Raw genomic sequence first — 15692 nt, 5'->3', positions numbered from 1 at the left:
TCCTAAAGTTAGCAAGTCAACTGTAGTCCTCAGCCATAAAAGCATTACTGTAAGAGTCCAGAGCGTCTTCCAAGTGCGACTTTCAACTGTCCATACGGGGCCGTCCTCCTCCACAGGAGCGATGCGATGAGACTCCAACCAGACACAGGGCACCAGGATGGATCAGGCAGGTTTGAGGAGCAGAAGAGGTCAGCATCTCGATCTCAGGATTGACATGTAACTCAGAGGGACAAATAGAGTGGGCGGGGAGCTACAGACACATACGACAAATTTAAACAAGAAGACAGAGTCATCTATGTCCCCCGCCCTATATACCAACTATATACCAAGTTTCAAGATATCATTTGTCACATTTTTCAAGTTCTGCTGCAGGAAACCAACCCGACCTCTTTACACTGACCTCAGCAGCGCATGGCATAAACCCACCGGACCTTTTAATTTTTAGCTGAGCTAAAAATTTAAATTTCTCACATTTCTTAGCATCAAAAGGCACATATACATTACTTAATCAACACGTATACCAACTTTCAAGACTGTACCACTCATAATTTTCAAGTTCTGTTCTGGAAACTAAACCGACCCCTAAGACTAACCTGAGAGACTAAGTCTGAAATTGTTTCCATGGAAACATGAAAAATTTAAACTTCTCAAATTTCTTAGCATGAAAAGGCACATCTACATCACCTTGTGAACATGTATACCGAGTTTCAAATCCGTATCGTGAATAGTTTGGGATATATGCTCCGGAAACCAGCATTGCTCTTAGAAACGAAGTCAAAATCAAATTTTTAGTGTAAATATTTGAAAAATACTTTTTTTTCAAAAATCCCAAATAGCAAAAGGCACCAATTCGTATGTTGCTTGATATGTAAACAAAGTTTCATGAAGATATCTTCAGTAGTTTTAAAGATATGGCCCAGAAACGAAAACGTGACCAGACAGATGGACAGACGGAGGGAACCCATTTCTATATCCCCTGGCAAACTTTGTTTAGGTGGGGGATAATGATGAATGTGAGGACCATGATATGAAAATTTCAACTGACAAATCAGAAGTCATGTCAGTAAGCAGGTCACCATCACCTTTGCTTATAACAGTAAATGACACGCCCCTGAAACAAGTCCCCGAATTTAAATATCTGGGCAGCATAGTTACTGAAAATGGAAAAATGGACAAGGACACATGAATGAAGTACGAACGCAAAAAGCCAACAGTGTTAGTTACCAACCGGCAGCCCTGTTGAAACACCTTTACATTCCCATGAACATCAAGGCACAACTCATCAACACCTACCGTACCATATTTGTGCCAACCCTGACATACCAGTGCCAAACATGGACTCTGACCAAAACCTTAGAAAGAAGAATAACAACCTGTGAAATGAGATGTCTAAGAAAAGCAGCCAACAAGACCAGGCGTGATGGAATAAGGAACAAAGAAATAAGGAGAATAATGGGCGCAAGATCAGTCCATGACCACATTCAACAACAACGTATCAAATGGTTTGGCCATCTCAATAGGATGTCAATCCATCATCCTGCTTTTAGAACTGACAACAAAAGGAGCTCAGAGACCCGAGTTCAAGGGCAGCCTCGAAAGAAAGAAGAAGAAGATCAGATCTATTCCATCCAGCTAGCATGATACTGAATGAACGAGTTGAAGACAAGTAGCTGAATGAAATATATCTGATAGACCATGCAAAAAAGCCAGCCAATATTATTATTAATAGTATCATTATTCATCTCATCTCATCTCATTATCTCTAGCCGCTTTATCCTGTTCTACAGGGTCGCAGGCAAGCTGGATCCTATCCCAGCTGACTACGGGCGAAAGGCGGGGTACACCCTGGACAAGTCGCCAGGTCATCACAGGGCCGACACATAGACACACAACTATTCACACTCACATTCACACCTACGCTCAATTTAGAGTCACCAGTTAACCTAACCTGCATGTCTTTGGACTGTGGGGGAAACCGGATCACCCGGAGGAAACCCACGCGGACACGGGGAGAACATGCAAACTCCGCACAGAAAGGCCCTCGCCGGCCACGGGGCTCGAACCCGGACCTTCTTGCTGTGAGGTGACAGCGCTAACCACTACACCACCGTGCCGCCCCAGTATCATTATTATACATACAAATTCCTTTTAGGTGTTCAGCGCGTCTTTCTCTTTCAAAATTCTCTCAAAATCTTCCATATTTACCAAAGCGAAACAAACCTGGCGGCCATGTTTGTTTACAAATTGTCCCAGTCGCTCGCAAGCGCAGAAGTTTTATATCTCCGACGTGTGACATCATGTTGTCTTGACAACTATGCAATATCATAAACCATATTCAACACTCATTCTGCATTAGGTAGAGTGATGTAATACACGTAGGATAAGCGATATGCTAACAATATTGCTATCATGCTATCAAACCAAATGAATGAAACCCGCTAGAAGGGAATAGAACGTTTTTATTCCATTGAAAAAGCGTCCTGTGTGGATAATATTTCTTGATATTTCACTACGATGACGTCACTCTCAGTGTTTTCCTGCTGACTGGATGCGCGTTGGCAAAATGGCGTTTTGTGGATGTGTCTGCGCTCATCACTTGAAGATAAACTTCATAGCTTCAATTTGTGACTTGATGTGATATTTTCTTCTGTGAGAAGTTCGAGTCTCTGATGATACCAGGGGCCACTGTAGCTGCAGCCAGCACAGCTAGAGAGGAGCGTAATATGGGATAACAGTCAGGTTTCACTCTGAACTCCGAAAAGCAAACCTGCAAGAGCTTCTTTTCTCACTCACGATCTTCAACATAATATAAATGAGAAGATAAGAAGATCAGCATAGTGGTAGTAGTTGTACTATCGGAGACGTTGGAGTCCCAGGATTCAATGCACCGACAGATTTACGCAGATGTTTCACTAGAGCCTCAGCTCAGCTAGTTAGCAATTGACAAGGTGATGAGCGTGATGGTGTTGGTGGTGTTAGCATGAAGGTTTTAGCAGAGTGTAAAGACGAAGATGTGAAAGAGCTGGACAGAATAAAGGACTAAAAGGACTAAGGGCCCAGTCCCACAACACCGATAACTATAACTCCAGCTCTGACTGTCCGTCTGCCTGAATTTAGTTCCAGTCTGGACCAGAAACACCACAACTATAATCCCGACTATAATATCACTCGGTCCTGACACTCAGGGAAATAAACGCATGCAACTTAGGAATAATCATGAAAGGTTTTTCCAAGTAGTAGCACATTATTCCGGGTCGTACTGTACAGCTTGGACTCCAAAACAACCCATGCACACACTCCGGTGTTTGATATAATATGGATAAGTCACGGATTACGGAAATATAATAAAAAAGGATACAAAATAAATATGGCGTGGTTACGGATTTTAATCCGGATGCTAATAATTCATGGATTGGTCACGGACATTTCAGTATATTACAGATTGGTTACCGATTTCATACAGATGATTCATCACGGATAAAAAATGAAGAAGTCTTAATTTAAGTCATTTAAATGTTTGGACTGCTGCAGTTCATAATTAAAATATCTTATCTGCATTTATATGAAGACACGATAAACACCAAATTTGAAAAATTGAAACTCCCGCCACCAAACCATGAGCAATTATCATACCTTACTCGTACCATATTCAGTTTTCGCCAAAACACGATATCTGCCATTGATTTACACACTGCATTACGGCCTTTCATTCCAAAACGCAACAAGCGCCATCAGCAATTTTTCTCAAAACCAGACATATCCATTTGGCCAATCAGAGGCTGCCATTGGCGTGAAGCCTTCTAAGATGGCTGTGCCCATGAAGTAGGAAATCGCTTCGTCACTTCTCGCATTTATTGGACAATTTCACGCTGAATTATGAATAATTTTGATAAAATAATCTAAAAAAATTAAATAATCTATCAAATAAAATAATCTATCATGAAAGAACACGGTTAAATGCACTTTAAATAGAAAGGGACGTGTAGCATTTTGGGGGAAAATGCCGTGGCGTGGATATGTAGCGACTCGACAAAAAAAATAATTACTTGGTTCAGTTAAAAGCTGTTAATTAGTTCTGGATTTCATTTTTGAAGTTTATTATCATTAAAGTGCCATTCCACCATTGGATGTATTCTTTGGCATAAAATACAATATATTTTGACAACATATATAAATGGTATCACTAGATAGAGAAATCTTTTAGCTTCAAAATGATATATCAAACATAATTTTTTGACAACGACAAGTATATTAATTTTGCGACCAAAGTCACCTACCCTTTTAATTTCCGCGCGTGATGTCATCGGCAGGTTCCCCTTCTTGTGTACCACGTGACGTGTGACGTGGCACAGATTATCAGCAATGGCGGATAGAACGCGATAAAAATAATACCAATAAATCTAGCTAATACCAATAAATCTAGCTAACTGAAAGATTAACTCAAAATTTTTCGCAATTTTTTTGGCCCCCATATACGAGGAGAAATGACTCTCTCACTTTGGGGGTTTCCTGGTCTAAAAATAGACCGACATGTGGTACACAAGAAGGGGAACCTGCCGATGACATCACGTTTCACTACCGCGCGGAAATTAAAAGGGGAGGTGACTTTGGTCGCAAAATTAATATACTTGTCGTTGTCAAAAAATTATGTTTGATATTTCATTTTGAAGCTAAAAGATTTCTCTGTCTAGTCATGTTGTCATAAAATATATTGTATTTTATGCCAAAGAATACATCCAATGGTGGAATGGCACTTTACGGAGTCAGTCAATACATTTTAAAACAGGATACAGTGGTTTTCCTTTTATCACTTCCCGTAATTAGAAAAAGTGATTTTTCTCGAAACAATGGAATTGGATATATAGCGTTTCAGAACCAAACTCTTCATATGTTTATTAAGTTACTTCATGAAAAATCACGTATCCGTGAATGAAAGATCCGTGTTTTGTATTATATATTTTTTAATGTTCCGTGAATCCATATTCTGTGATTTCATGATGCAACAAGGATGTACAAAGATGCCTGGGGTCGATGAAAACAGCACGTGCTCAGACAACGCTACATGTAAACAGTTACCTGATTGGCAATCTCACCAATACGGATAAACCCAGACCTGGGCTATTGAGGTATTTCACTCACATGACCAAGTCATGTGAGGCTGCCATTTTGGACGTCACGGCTCGAATCAGTTTGAATGCGAGGAAGGCGACAAACGAAAAACATAAAAGAAAAAGGAGCGAGATGCAGAAAACACCTTCACTATCCAGCGACGTAGGGCATTTACAGGGCGAGCAGAGGGAGAGGTATTTGCAAAAATTGAGGTTAGCAGGCTTAGAGAACGACGTTTACCTGCTTCCACCAGGATTGTTCACTGACGTACGGAAGTACACGAAGCCCTCATCTTTACCTGACTTCGGCCCACATGATCTGTATACCTATGTCGTTAAAAACCCATCGCCATACACAGGTATTGATCTGAAAGCGTATAAGAGTTTGGATACCTACAAATATTTTGTGTCAGGCTGGGTAACATGCCTACATCAGCGGGTCGTCCCTGGAGCCGGTGGTCGCCATCTTATTACAGCTAAGGTTTGTTCACATTTTCATTTACTTTCGGTCCTCAGGATAAACAAAATGTTATTAAATGTCATTGAAATAACTTCTTAGTCTGTTGAGACATGGCCCGTTATAAATTTGCTGTTACCAGGCAATGACCAAGAACTGTATTATTAGGGTCGGTGTAGTTGTAGCAGTGTATTAGCAACTAGCTGTTAGCACTAGCTAATGTCAACAACATCATAGCTGGTATGTTACTGTAGCAATGTTTACGTTCAGTCATTTGGATGACTGTTAAAACCTTTCAGTCTCAAGTTTTTCCTTTACTGGATTTACTAGTTTACTGAGCTAGCACGCTCGGGCAAGCCGGGAGCCAGCGCGCGCTAGCCAGCCTGCCGGCCAGGAGCCAGCGCGCGCTAGCCGGCCGGGAGCCAGCGCGCGCTAGCCGGCCGGGAGCCAGCGCGCGCTAGCCGGCCTGCCGGCCGGCCGGCACTAACTAGCTCAGTAAACTAGTAAATCCGGTAAAGGAAAAACTTGAGACCGAAAGGTTTTAACAGTCATCCAAATGACTGAACATAAACATTGCTACAGTAACATACCAGCTACTGTTGTTGACATTAGCTAACTTGCTGTCCAAAATGGCGGACACCGGGGCGTCACGTGACTCTGTGATGTCAGGTGAAATACCTCAATAGGGATTGTTATCGGTCTGGTGTGAGCACCAACCACATCAACTGCAAGGGAACGATTTATTTATACGTAGTTATCGGTGTTGTAGGCCCAGGCCTTAAAGCACCGCTGCATTACTATCTTTAAGGGCTAAACCCCATTAGCATTGTGGCTAATTTTGGAACTTGTGACTGAAAACAGGTGGAAACGAGGGTGGATCTCTCTTTTACTTAACAAACAAAATTTCTCATGGATGCTGCCATGGACTTTGAATTAAAAAAAAAAAAAGTTAGAGAATTTATTAAGACTTAGCATAATCCTGCACACAGACTCTATTTACTTGGAAGTGTCCAATTTTGGTCTCACTCTAAATATATTCTGCATCTCTGATTTACATTCATCTTTCTAACTTTCACATGAAGGGATTTACGTTCTCATGATGAAGAAAATGCCCTGGGCTTTTGACTCATACTAGGTTTTTATAAACATCACAGAGGCCGTGTTTAAAGAGTGGAAAGCCTGAGTGAAACAAACAGCTAAACCCAGGCTCGCTTCAAACCCAGTCGTCGCTCATTAGCCCTGCTGTTTATTCATTCCCTAGATTCCAAAAAAGGGAGCTTGTGCAGTCCACCTCAGCAAAGCCAACGCCAAGGTCATTAATACTATTTAAAACGGCGATGCGAGTTGGATTTTTTGAGTCATACTCTCACGCTAAAGTTCTAAATATTTAAGGTCAGATGTAATAAGTCATGCAAGATTTGCATGCTAAGTGGGAGGCTAATAATAAGTCTCAGTCCTGAACATGGAGGTTATATCGTAGTCACTGGAACCTAAAGGGCATGCTTTCCACCAGAATTAATCAGACTTTAGTGCAGTTCATTTCTCCAGGCTGTAAATCCTTTCTTCAATTACTTTTTACCGTTTAAAGCTGGAAAAAAAATTAGGAAGACCTCCATGCTAGGCTAGGTTACGCTAATGACCGCCTCTGCAAGAATGATAGACACAACAGGTACTCAGTAATGAAATGCAGTTCGACGACCAAAAGGAGCATTGCGCAAAGAAAACTAAATGCATGCTGAATACGCAGCCCGTTCTACAGTATAACCGCGGGTACATTTCAAGTGTCGACTCTGTTCGTCGTCGTCAACTCTGTTTACCGTTAAACTGGGCAATCCATAAACAGTGATTACGGATTTTAATCCGGACGCATCACGGATGCTAATAATTTACAGATTGGTCACGGACGTTTCGGCATATCACAGATCGGTTCCCGATTTCATACGGATGATGCATCACGGCTAAAAAAAAATTACACTTAACTGAAGTTAACCAGTTAGTTACTCAATAACTAAATGGATTTGAGATATTTAATCATGACTTAAGTTATACATTATTTCAAACATAGTACATGTAGCATGTATTAAGGTATAATGGTATAAAGTGTTAATACTGGTTTAAAAGTATGGACTTTTGATATTAAATGATAAATTATATATACTAGAGCGGGGGCGGCACGGTGGTGTAGTGGTTAGCGCTGTTGCCTCACAGCAAGAAGGTCCGGGTTCGAGCTCCGTGGCCGGCGAGGGCCTTTCTGTGCGGAGTTTGCATGTTCTCCCCGTGTCCGCGTGGGTTTCCTCCGGGTGCTCCGGTTTCCCCCACAGTCCAAAGACATGCAGGTTAGGTTAACTGGTGACTCTAAATTGACCGTAGGTGTGAATGTGAGTGTGAATGGTTGTCTGTGTCTATGTGTCAGCCCTGTGATGACCTGGCGACTTGTCCAGGGTGTACCCCGCCTTTCGCCCGTAGTCAGCTGGGATAGGCTCCAGCTTGCACACGACCCTGTAGAACAGGATAAAGCGGCTACAGATAATGAGATGAGATGAGATACTAGAGCGGTGGCTACAATTATCGACACCTTAACGATCTTTTGGCTGTTGCAAAAGTAGAAAAGACTTTCAATACGTAAATTGTGCACAAATATTTACTCAAAATTCCACTGGAAAAAAAATGAGTTGATTCCTGATTATTTAGCGTATCAGATCATATGACACCATTCCACAATTATCGACACCTTTGTCCACAGTTATCAACACCATTCCACAGTTATCAACACCCAGATGATTATTTATTTTAAATAAATAAATAATTAATAATAATAATAAAAAGAAGAAGAATCGGTATGTGGTATTAAGTTAACAAAACAGGTTTTATTTAAAATTTGTTTTACATAGACTGATATTTAGTACAAAATATCTTTGATATAAATATACGGATGTGGGTGTTTTATGTAAATGAGGAAGTAATTCTAATGTTTGTAAACAAATGAGCTGATAATGTTTATCCTGCGTCAGAAAATATTAACGTTCCACTTTCTACCCGCTTTCTAAGTATTTTCGTAGATCGCATTTTGTTCATCATTCGTTGTTGTTTGTATTAATTTCTAGTTTTGTTGTTTACCAATAAATATCAACAGGGAATTGAGATTGTAACCGCATGAACATCCAGGTCAAAGGTCACATCTCATTCCTCGAACCAAAATATAAAATGTCTACTGATATTGTAATATGCGGTCGATATTTACAACAAACTGCAAAAAATATATATTTATTTTCTGAATGGAATAGAAAAATCTGAATATTTCAAGCATGTAATTTTTTATATGCTCGGAATTTAATTCTGCTCTAATTCTATTTCCTGCAATCGGATTCCAAATACTCTATAAACATTCCACTCGGTTATGAATCAGAAAAAATATTATAAATCACAGCACTTTTATTTTTATTTTTTTAAAGTACTTCATCTACTTCAACAATGTTGCACAAAGATCGATCCATAACAGTTGTAAATGTCACTTAATTCCACAGCGTGTCGATAATGGTGGACACCGGTGAAAGTGATCACTATTATCGACACCTCACGTGATTCTCAAACGCGCGTTTAGATACAAAATGGCGGCTGTCAAACAAAAGAGTCAGAAACAAAGTAGGTTTCGACGAGGAGATCATGAAATATCGGTGAATTTGATCAGTAAAAACACGTCCGTGATCTTTCCACCATGCTCACCTGCGATGATAACATTCGGGTTTTCCAAAAAATTGCTGATCGTGCTAAAAAAAATTCCATCTCAGGTAACGAGCTGCGTCATCAGACGACAAGATCAAAGGGCGAGGTGTGAGGCAGGTCTTCCGGTCGATTAATTAACCAATAATAACTGTTGGAGTTGAAACTCACCTTTGTAAAATTGTTTTTTATTTGTAAATCTAAAAAGGTGTCGATAATTATGGACTGGTGATAATTGTAGCCGCCGCTCTATTTTTTAAAGTACACTAAAAATAAACTTTTACAATGACATGCGGCTTGCGATTAGCATAGTCTTGGTGATTGTTTGGGCGGCACGGTGGTGTAGTGGTTAGCGCTGTCGCTTCACAATAAGAAGGTCCGGGTTCGAGCCCCGTGGCCGGCGGGGGCCTTTCTGTGCGGAGTTTGCATGTTCTCCCCGTGTCCGCGTGGGTTTCCTCCGGGTGCTCCGGTTTCCCCCACAGTCCAAAGACATGCAGGTTAGGTTAACTGGTGACTCTAAATTGACCGTAGGTGTGAATGTGAGTGTGAATGGTTGTCTGTGTCTATGTGTCAGCCCTGTGATGACCTGGCGACTTGTCCAGGGTGTACCCCGCCTTTCACCCGTAGTCAGCTGGGATAGGCTCCAGCTTGCCTGTGACCCTGTAGAACAGGATAAAGCGGCTAGAGATAATGAGATGAGATGAGAATTAGCAGAACAGCTACTTAGTCCTCCAAATCATGAACTATAAGTTGCAGATTTTAGTTTTGCATTGTGTTATGGCGCCCCCTGCTGGTGTGGTTCACTCTTCTTCCAGAGACAACAAATACAAAACATTGGGGGCATTTAATTTCTTTTCATTTTGCAATTAAGACATCATCATCAACAACAACATCAACATCAACAACATCAGTCACTGATTAATGTTTGTCTTATCCCTTTTGCTACAGATGGGTTTGTTTTTGCTACCCCTCACTGCCTAACAAAAAGTCCAGGAGGTGGGGTAGGGTCGGACCTAATCTAACACCATCTATCTAGGTGGAGTCAAACCAAATGTCCATGGTTGACGAAGACGCCAATTTATCTGAAGGATGGTCTCTGTGGGCGGGGCTTACTGTTGATGGACAGACAACATTTCTGTACATTACTTGTCATTTTGGTTACAAATATAACTGTAACATAGCATGCTGTACACAAGACTTATGATATTATCAGTGTTAATGCTAATAGTTACCATTCTCCAATAAGGTTCTTGGTCTATGGATGATTCCACAAGTGTGCTGCAATTTAGCATTTGTTAAATTTGCATAAAGCAGGGCGAAATACTGCTTTGTGCAGCAAGCACACTATTGTTCTTCTTAAGTTTAATTAATTAATCAATTAATTAGTGCACTTGCTCAAGCACACTATTGTTCTTCTTAAGTTTACTTATTCTGCCTTATTCCGACACGTTTTTTGGATCTACTACTCCTCCTAGGGCGTTCAAGATAGAGACACCGTTCCAACTCTGAGACGTCTGGCCCGAAGTGGTGTAGTGTGCTTGTATAGAGGATGTGCAGTCACGTGACCCGTCCGTGTTTACTCCGCCATATTGGACGGCTTCAGGATTGTTTACCTTGCGCGAGCGTAATGGATCCAGGCAGTAATCCCCAAGAAAATTCGGAAAATACCCCATCTACATCGCGCGATAACTTGTCTAAGTTTGTTCAGCATCTTGAAGGTGACGTGAGGCAGCGTTACATGGAAAAGTGTTCCAGGTTGGGGATTGCAGATCCGTACAACTTGCCGCAATCCTTGTTCAGGGAAATTCGGAGCTGCGGTGCCGGCGATTTGCCCGATCTGGCCTACCACAACATTTACAATTTTCTTGTTAATCGTGAATCGTGTTACACTGGCAAAGCCCTCAAAGCTTACAAGAGCCTGGAAGCTTATAAATATTTTGTTGCGGGATGGGTATCCCAACTATACCTCTGGAAGTTCCCGAAGAAGAATGTCTCATCTCATCTCATTATCTCTAGCCGCTTGATCCTTCTACAGGGTCGCAGGCGAGCTGGAGCCTATCCCAGCTGACTACGGGTGAAAGGCGGGGTACACCCTGGACAAGTCGTCAGGTCATCACAGGGCTGACACATAGACACAGACAACCATTCACACTCACATTCACACCTACGCTCAATTTAGAGTCACCAGTTAACCTAACCTGCATGTCTTTGGACTGTGGGGGAAACCGGAGCACCCGGAGGAAACCCACGCGGACACGGGGAGAACATGCAAACTCCGCACAGAAAGGCCCTCGCCGGCCCCGGGGCTCGAACCCAGGACCTTCTTGCTGTGAGGCGACAGCACTAACCACTACACCACCGTGCCGCCCCCGAAGAAGAATGTCTACTTGATAACCTCACGGGTAAGTGGCATTAAGACGTTTATCATAAAGAGACTATGCAGGACGTTTTATCGTAAGAATGTTCGAAATCTAAACTCAGTTCCAGATAATGACAGGGTTGTAAATATGTATGTTTTTGTCTGAAAAAAAAATCACAAATCACCGCTATCAATCCGAAAATCAACTTAACAGATGTACTAGGAGTATTGAATTAGAAGATTACACCTACCTGATAGGTGGCACGGTGGTGTAGTGGTTAGCGCTGTCGCCTCACAGCAAGAAGGTCCTGGGTTCGAGCCTCGTGGCCGGCGAGGGCCTTTCTGTGCGGAGTTTGCATGTTCTCCCCGTGTCCGTGTGGGTTTCCTCCGGGTGCTCCGGTTTCCCCCACAGTCCAAAGACATGCAGGTTAGGTTAACTGGTGACTCTAAATTGAGCGTAGGTGTGAATGTGAGTGTGAATGGTTGTCTGTGTCTATGTGTCAGCCCTGTGATGACCTGGCGACTTGTCCAGGGTGTACCCCGCCTTTCGCCCGTAGTCAGCTGGGATAGGCTCCAGCTTGCCTGCGACCCTGTAGAAGGATAAAGCGGCTAGAGATAATGAGATGAGATGAGACCTACCTGATATGAAGTGTTCACTACAAATTCGGCTGGTAGAACTGGAGTACCAGTTTTCTCTTCGCACAGCGGACACCCATTTTGCGCGTCTCTCCTTGTCTGCGGGGAATCTATAAAATGACAGGCCCTCCTTTTGGCCCTGTCTATTGGTACAACCAAATGCTGAACAAGATATAACCATTCTCGAAAGACCTACTCCCACACACTTGATAATTAGAACGGGTTCGTCTAAGTTCTACGCGCGGCCATGCCGTCCAAGATGGCAGATAAACAAATATGTCACATGCACGCTCTCTATACAGCTTTTGGATCAATGTGCCTGTTCACTTGTTCTTGTCGTTTTTCTTTTGTTTTTTTCCCATAGAGAATGAATAGGGCTCATGAATCGAATCGTCCTACTTGGACACGCTCCATCACAGATGCACCAAACCTCATGTGATACTTCAGGCCAACTCCCCCGACACATACATGCAATCGGTTCTGACCCGCACTCATATTTTTCCTTTCTTTTTGCTCATCCCTTTTTCCCTCCATAGGCTTGCATTGATTTTTGGCCCCATTGAAAATGAATGGTGTTTCAGGAGAAAAACTTTCACTCTCCGTCAATTTTTTTAACCAAGTGACCAAACTTCAAGAACTTCACTTGATGCCTCAGGCCAAGTTCCTGCACAGATCCATCCCCTCATCTGAGACCTGCACTCGTCTTTTCCTTGGTTTTCATGCATCTCTTTTTCCCTCCATCTCATCTCATCTCATCTCATTATCTCTAGCCACTTTATCCTTCTACAGGGTCGCAGGCGAGCTGGAGCCTATCCCAGCTGACTACGGGCGAAAGGCGGGGTACACCCTGGACAAGTCGCCAGATCATCACAGGGCTGACACATAGACACAGACAACCATTCACACTCACATTCACACCTACGCTCAATTTAGAGTCACCAGTTAACCTAACCTGCATGTCTTTGGACTGTGGGGGAAACCGGAGCACCCGGAGGAAACCCACGCGGACACAGGGAGAACATGCAAACTCCGCACAGAAAGGCCCTCGCCGGCCACGGGGCTCGAACCCGGACCTTCTTGCTGTGAGGCGACAGCACTAACCACTACACCACCGTGCCGCCTTTTTCCCTCCATTGGCTTCCACTGATTTTTGGCCCCATTCAAATGAACGGAGTTTTGCTCAGTAACACTTCACCACACATCCACCAAACTTCATACGGCACCTCAGGCCAAATCACCATCACACATGATATCGGTTCTGACCCGCACTCGGCTTTGTCTCGCCTTTCATCCGTCCATTTTTTCTCCATTTTGCCGCTAATCAATGAAAGCTTGACTGAGTCGTTCGTCCCTTCCCCCATAGGTGATGATGCACTTGGCAAGGATCTGCTCATCTGAGACTTTGACACAAATCAACTTCAACTCAATGGCCACTTTATTAGGAATACTTACACGCACACACGATAACAATTAGTGTATAAGCATTCACGTGTTACCATGTTAGCTGTTAGCATGTTACCCATTACGATATCATGCCTGCTGTTAGCTCGCGAGTTGTTAGCATGTTCACCATTAGCATGTTATCAGGAGAGCTGTTAACATGTTAGGATTAGCATGGTAGCATGCAGAGTTCGCATGTTTGCTGTTAGCGAGTTTGCCTGAGCATGTTAGCATGCTAACTGTTAGTATGTTAGCTATTAGCATGTCACCCTCAGCGTGTTAGCATGCTAAAAGTTAACATACTAGCCATTAGCATGTTAGCCTGTTAGCATGATAGCTGTCAGCATATTAGCCTTAAAGTCTCATCTCATTATCTCTAGCCGCTTTATCCTGTTCTACAGGGTCGCAGGCGAGCTGGAGCCTATCCCAGCTGACTACGGGTGAAAGGCGGGGTACACCCTGGACAAGTCGCCAGGTCATCACAGGGCTGACACATAGACACAGACAACCATTCACACTCACATTCACACCTACGGTCAATTTAGAGTCACCAGTTAACCTAACCTGCATGTCTTTGGACTGTGGGGGAAACCGGAGCACCCGGAGGAAACCCACGCGGACACGGGGAGAACATGCAAACTCTGCACAGAAAGGCCCTCGCCAGCCACGGGGCTCGAACCCGGACCTTCTTGCTGTGAGGCGACAGCGCTAACCACTACACCACCATGCCGCCCAGCCTTAAAGTGTTAGAATTTAAAAAAAAAATAGCATGTTAATCATTAGCATCTTAGAATGCTAGCTGTTAGCATGTTATCTATTAGCATGTTATCTATTAGCATGTTAGCATGTTCGTATGCTGTTAGCATGTTAGTATGCTAACTGTTAGCATGCTAGTTGATAGCATGTTGGCATGCTATCTTTTAGCATGATAGCATGATAGCTGTTCTGCTACAGCTCAGCAAGCACACTTTGCATTTTCTCTGTGGAAATGCGGTCTAGTTGATTTATTCTTATACATCTGGGGTTTTTTTGGGAGCCGCTACTTCTCCTACAGCTTTTGAGATACCAACACCATTCCAACTCAGAAACGTCCGTCCTGAAGCGATGTAGTGTGCTTGTATACAGCTTTCGGATCAACACACCCGTTCTCTCATTCTTGTCATTTTTCTGTCGTTTTTTTCCCATAGAGAATGAATAGGGCTCACGAATCGAATTGTCCTGCTCAGACATGCTTCATCACAGATGCACCAAACCTCATGTGATACTTCAGGCCAACTCCCCAGACACATACAGTACCAGTCAAAAGTTTGGAAACACCTTCAAATTCGATTTTTTTTTTCCTACACTGTAGAACAATACTGAACTCATCAAAACTATGAAATAACATATGGAACATATGGAATTATATGGTAAACAAAAAAGTGTTAAAAAACAACGTTTCATCTTTTAGATTCTTCAAAGTCGTCACTATTTACCTTAATAACAGCTTTGCACACTATTGGCATTATCTAAACCAGCTTCATGAGGGAGTCACCTGGAATGCTTCTCAATTAACAGGTGTGTCTTGTCAAAAATGGAATTTCTTGCCTTCTTAATGCATTTGACACCGTCAACCAGTAAAGAGTAAATAATAAAAATACAGTAAATAGCCCTGTTCGACAACTGTAGTAATCCATATTATGTCAAGAACTGCTCAACTAAGTAAAGAGAAATAACAGTCAGTCATTACTTTAAGACATGAAATGTCTTTTAGTTAATTAAAATAAAGAAAAAACATCGAATTTGAAGGTGTTTCCAAACTTTTGACTGGTACTGTATATGCATTCAGTTCTGATCTGCACTTGTTTTTTCCTTTCTTTTCATGCCCCACTTTTTCATCCATTCACTTCCATTCATTTTTGGCCCCATTGAAAATGAATGGAGTTTCAGGAAAAAAGCTTTCACTCTCCATCAAATTTTTGAGTGGCCACAC

This window comes from Neoarius graeffei, chromosome 8 (genome assembly GCF_027579695.1).
Source record: "Neoarius graeffei isolate fNeoGra1 chromosome 8, fNeoGra1.pri, whole genome shotgun sequence".
NCBI lineage: Eukaryota > Metazoa > Chordata > Actinopteri > Siluriformes > Ariidae > Neoarius > Neoarius graeffei.
The sequence above is the reverse complement of the archived record's forward strand: the minus strand, read 5'-3'. Positions refer to the sequence as shown.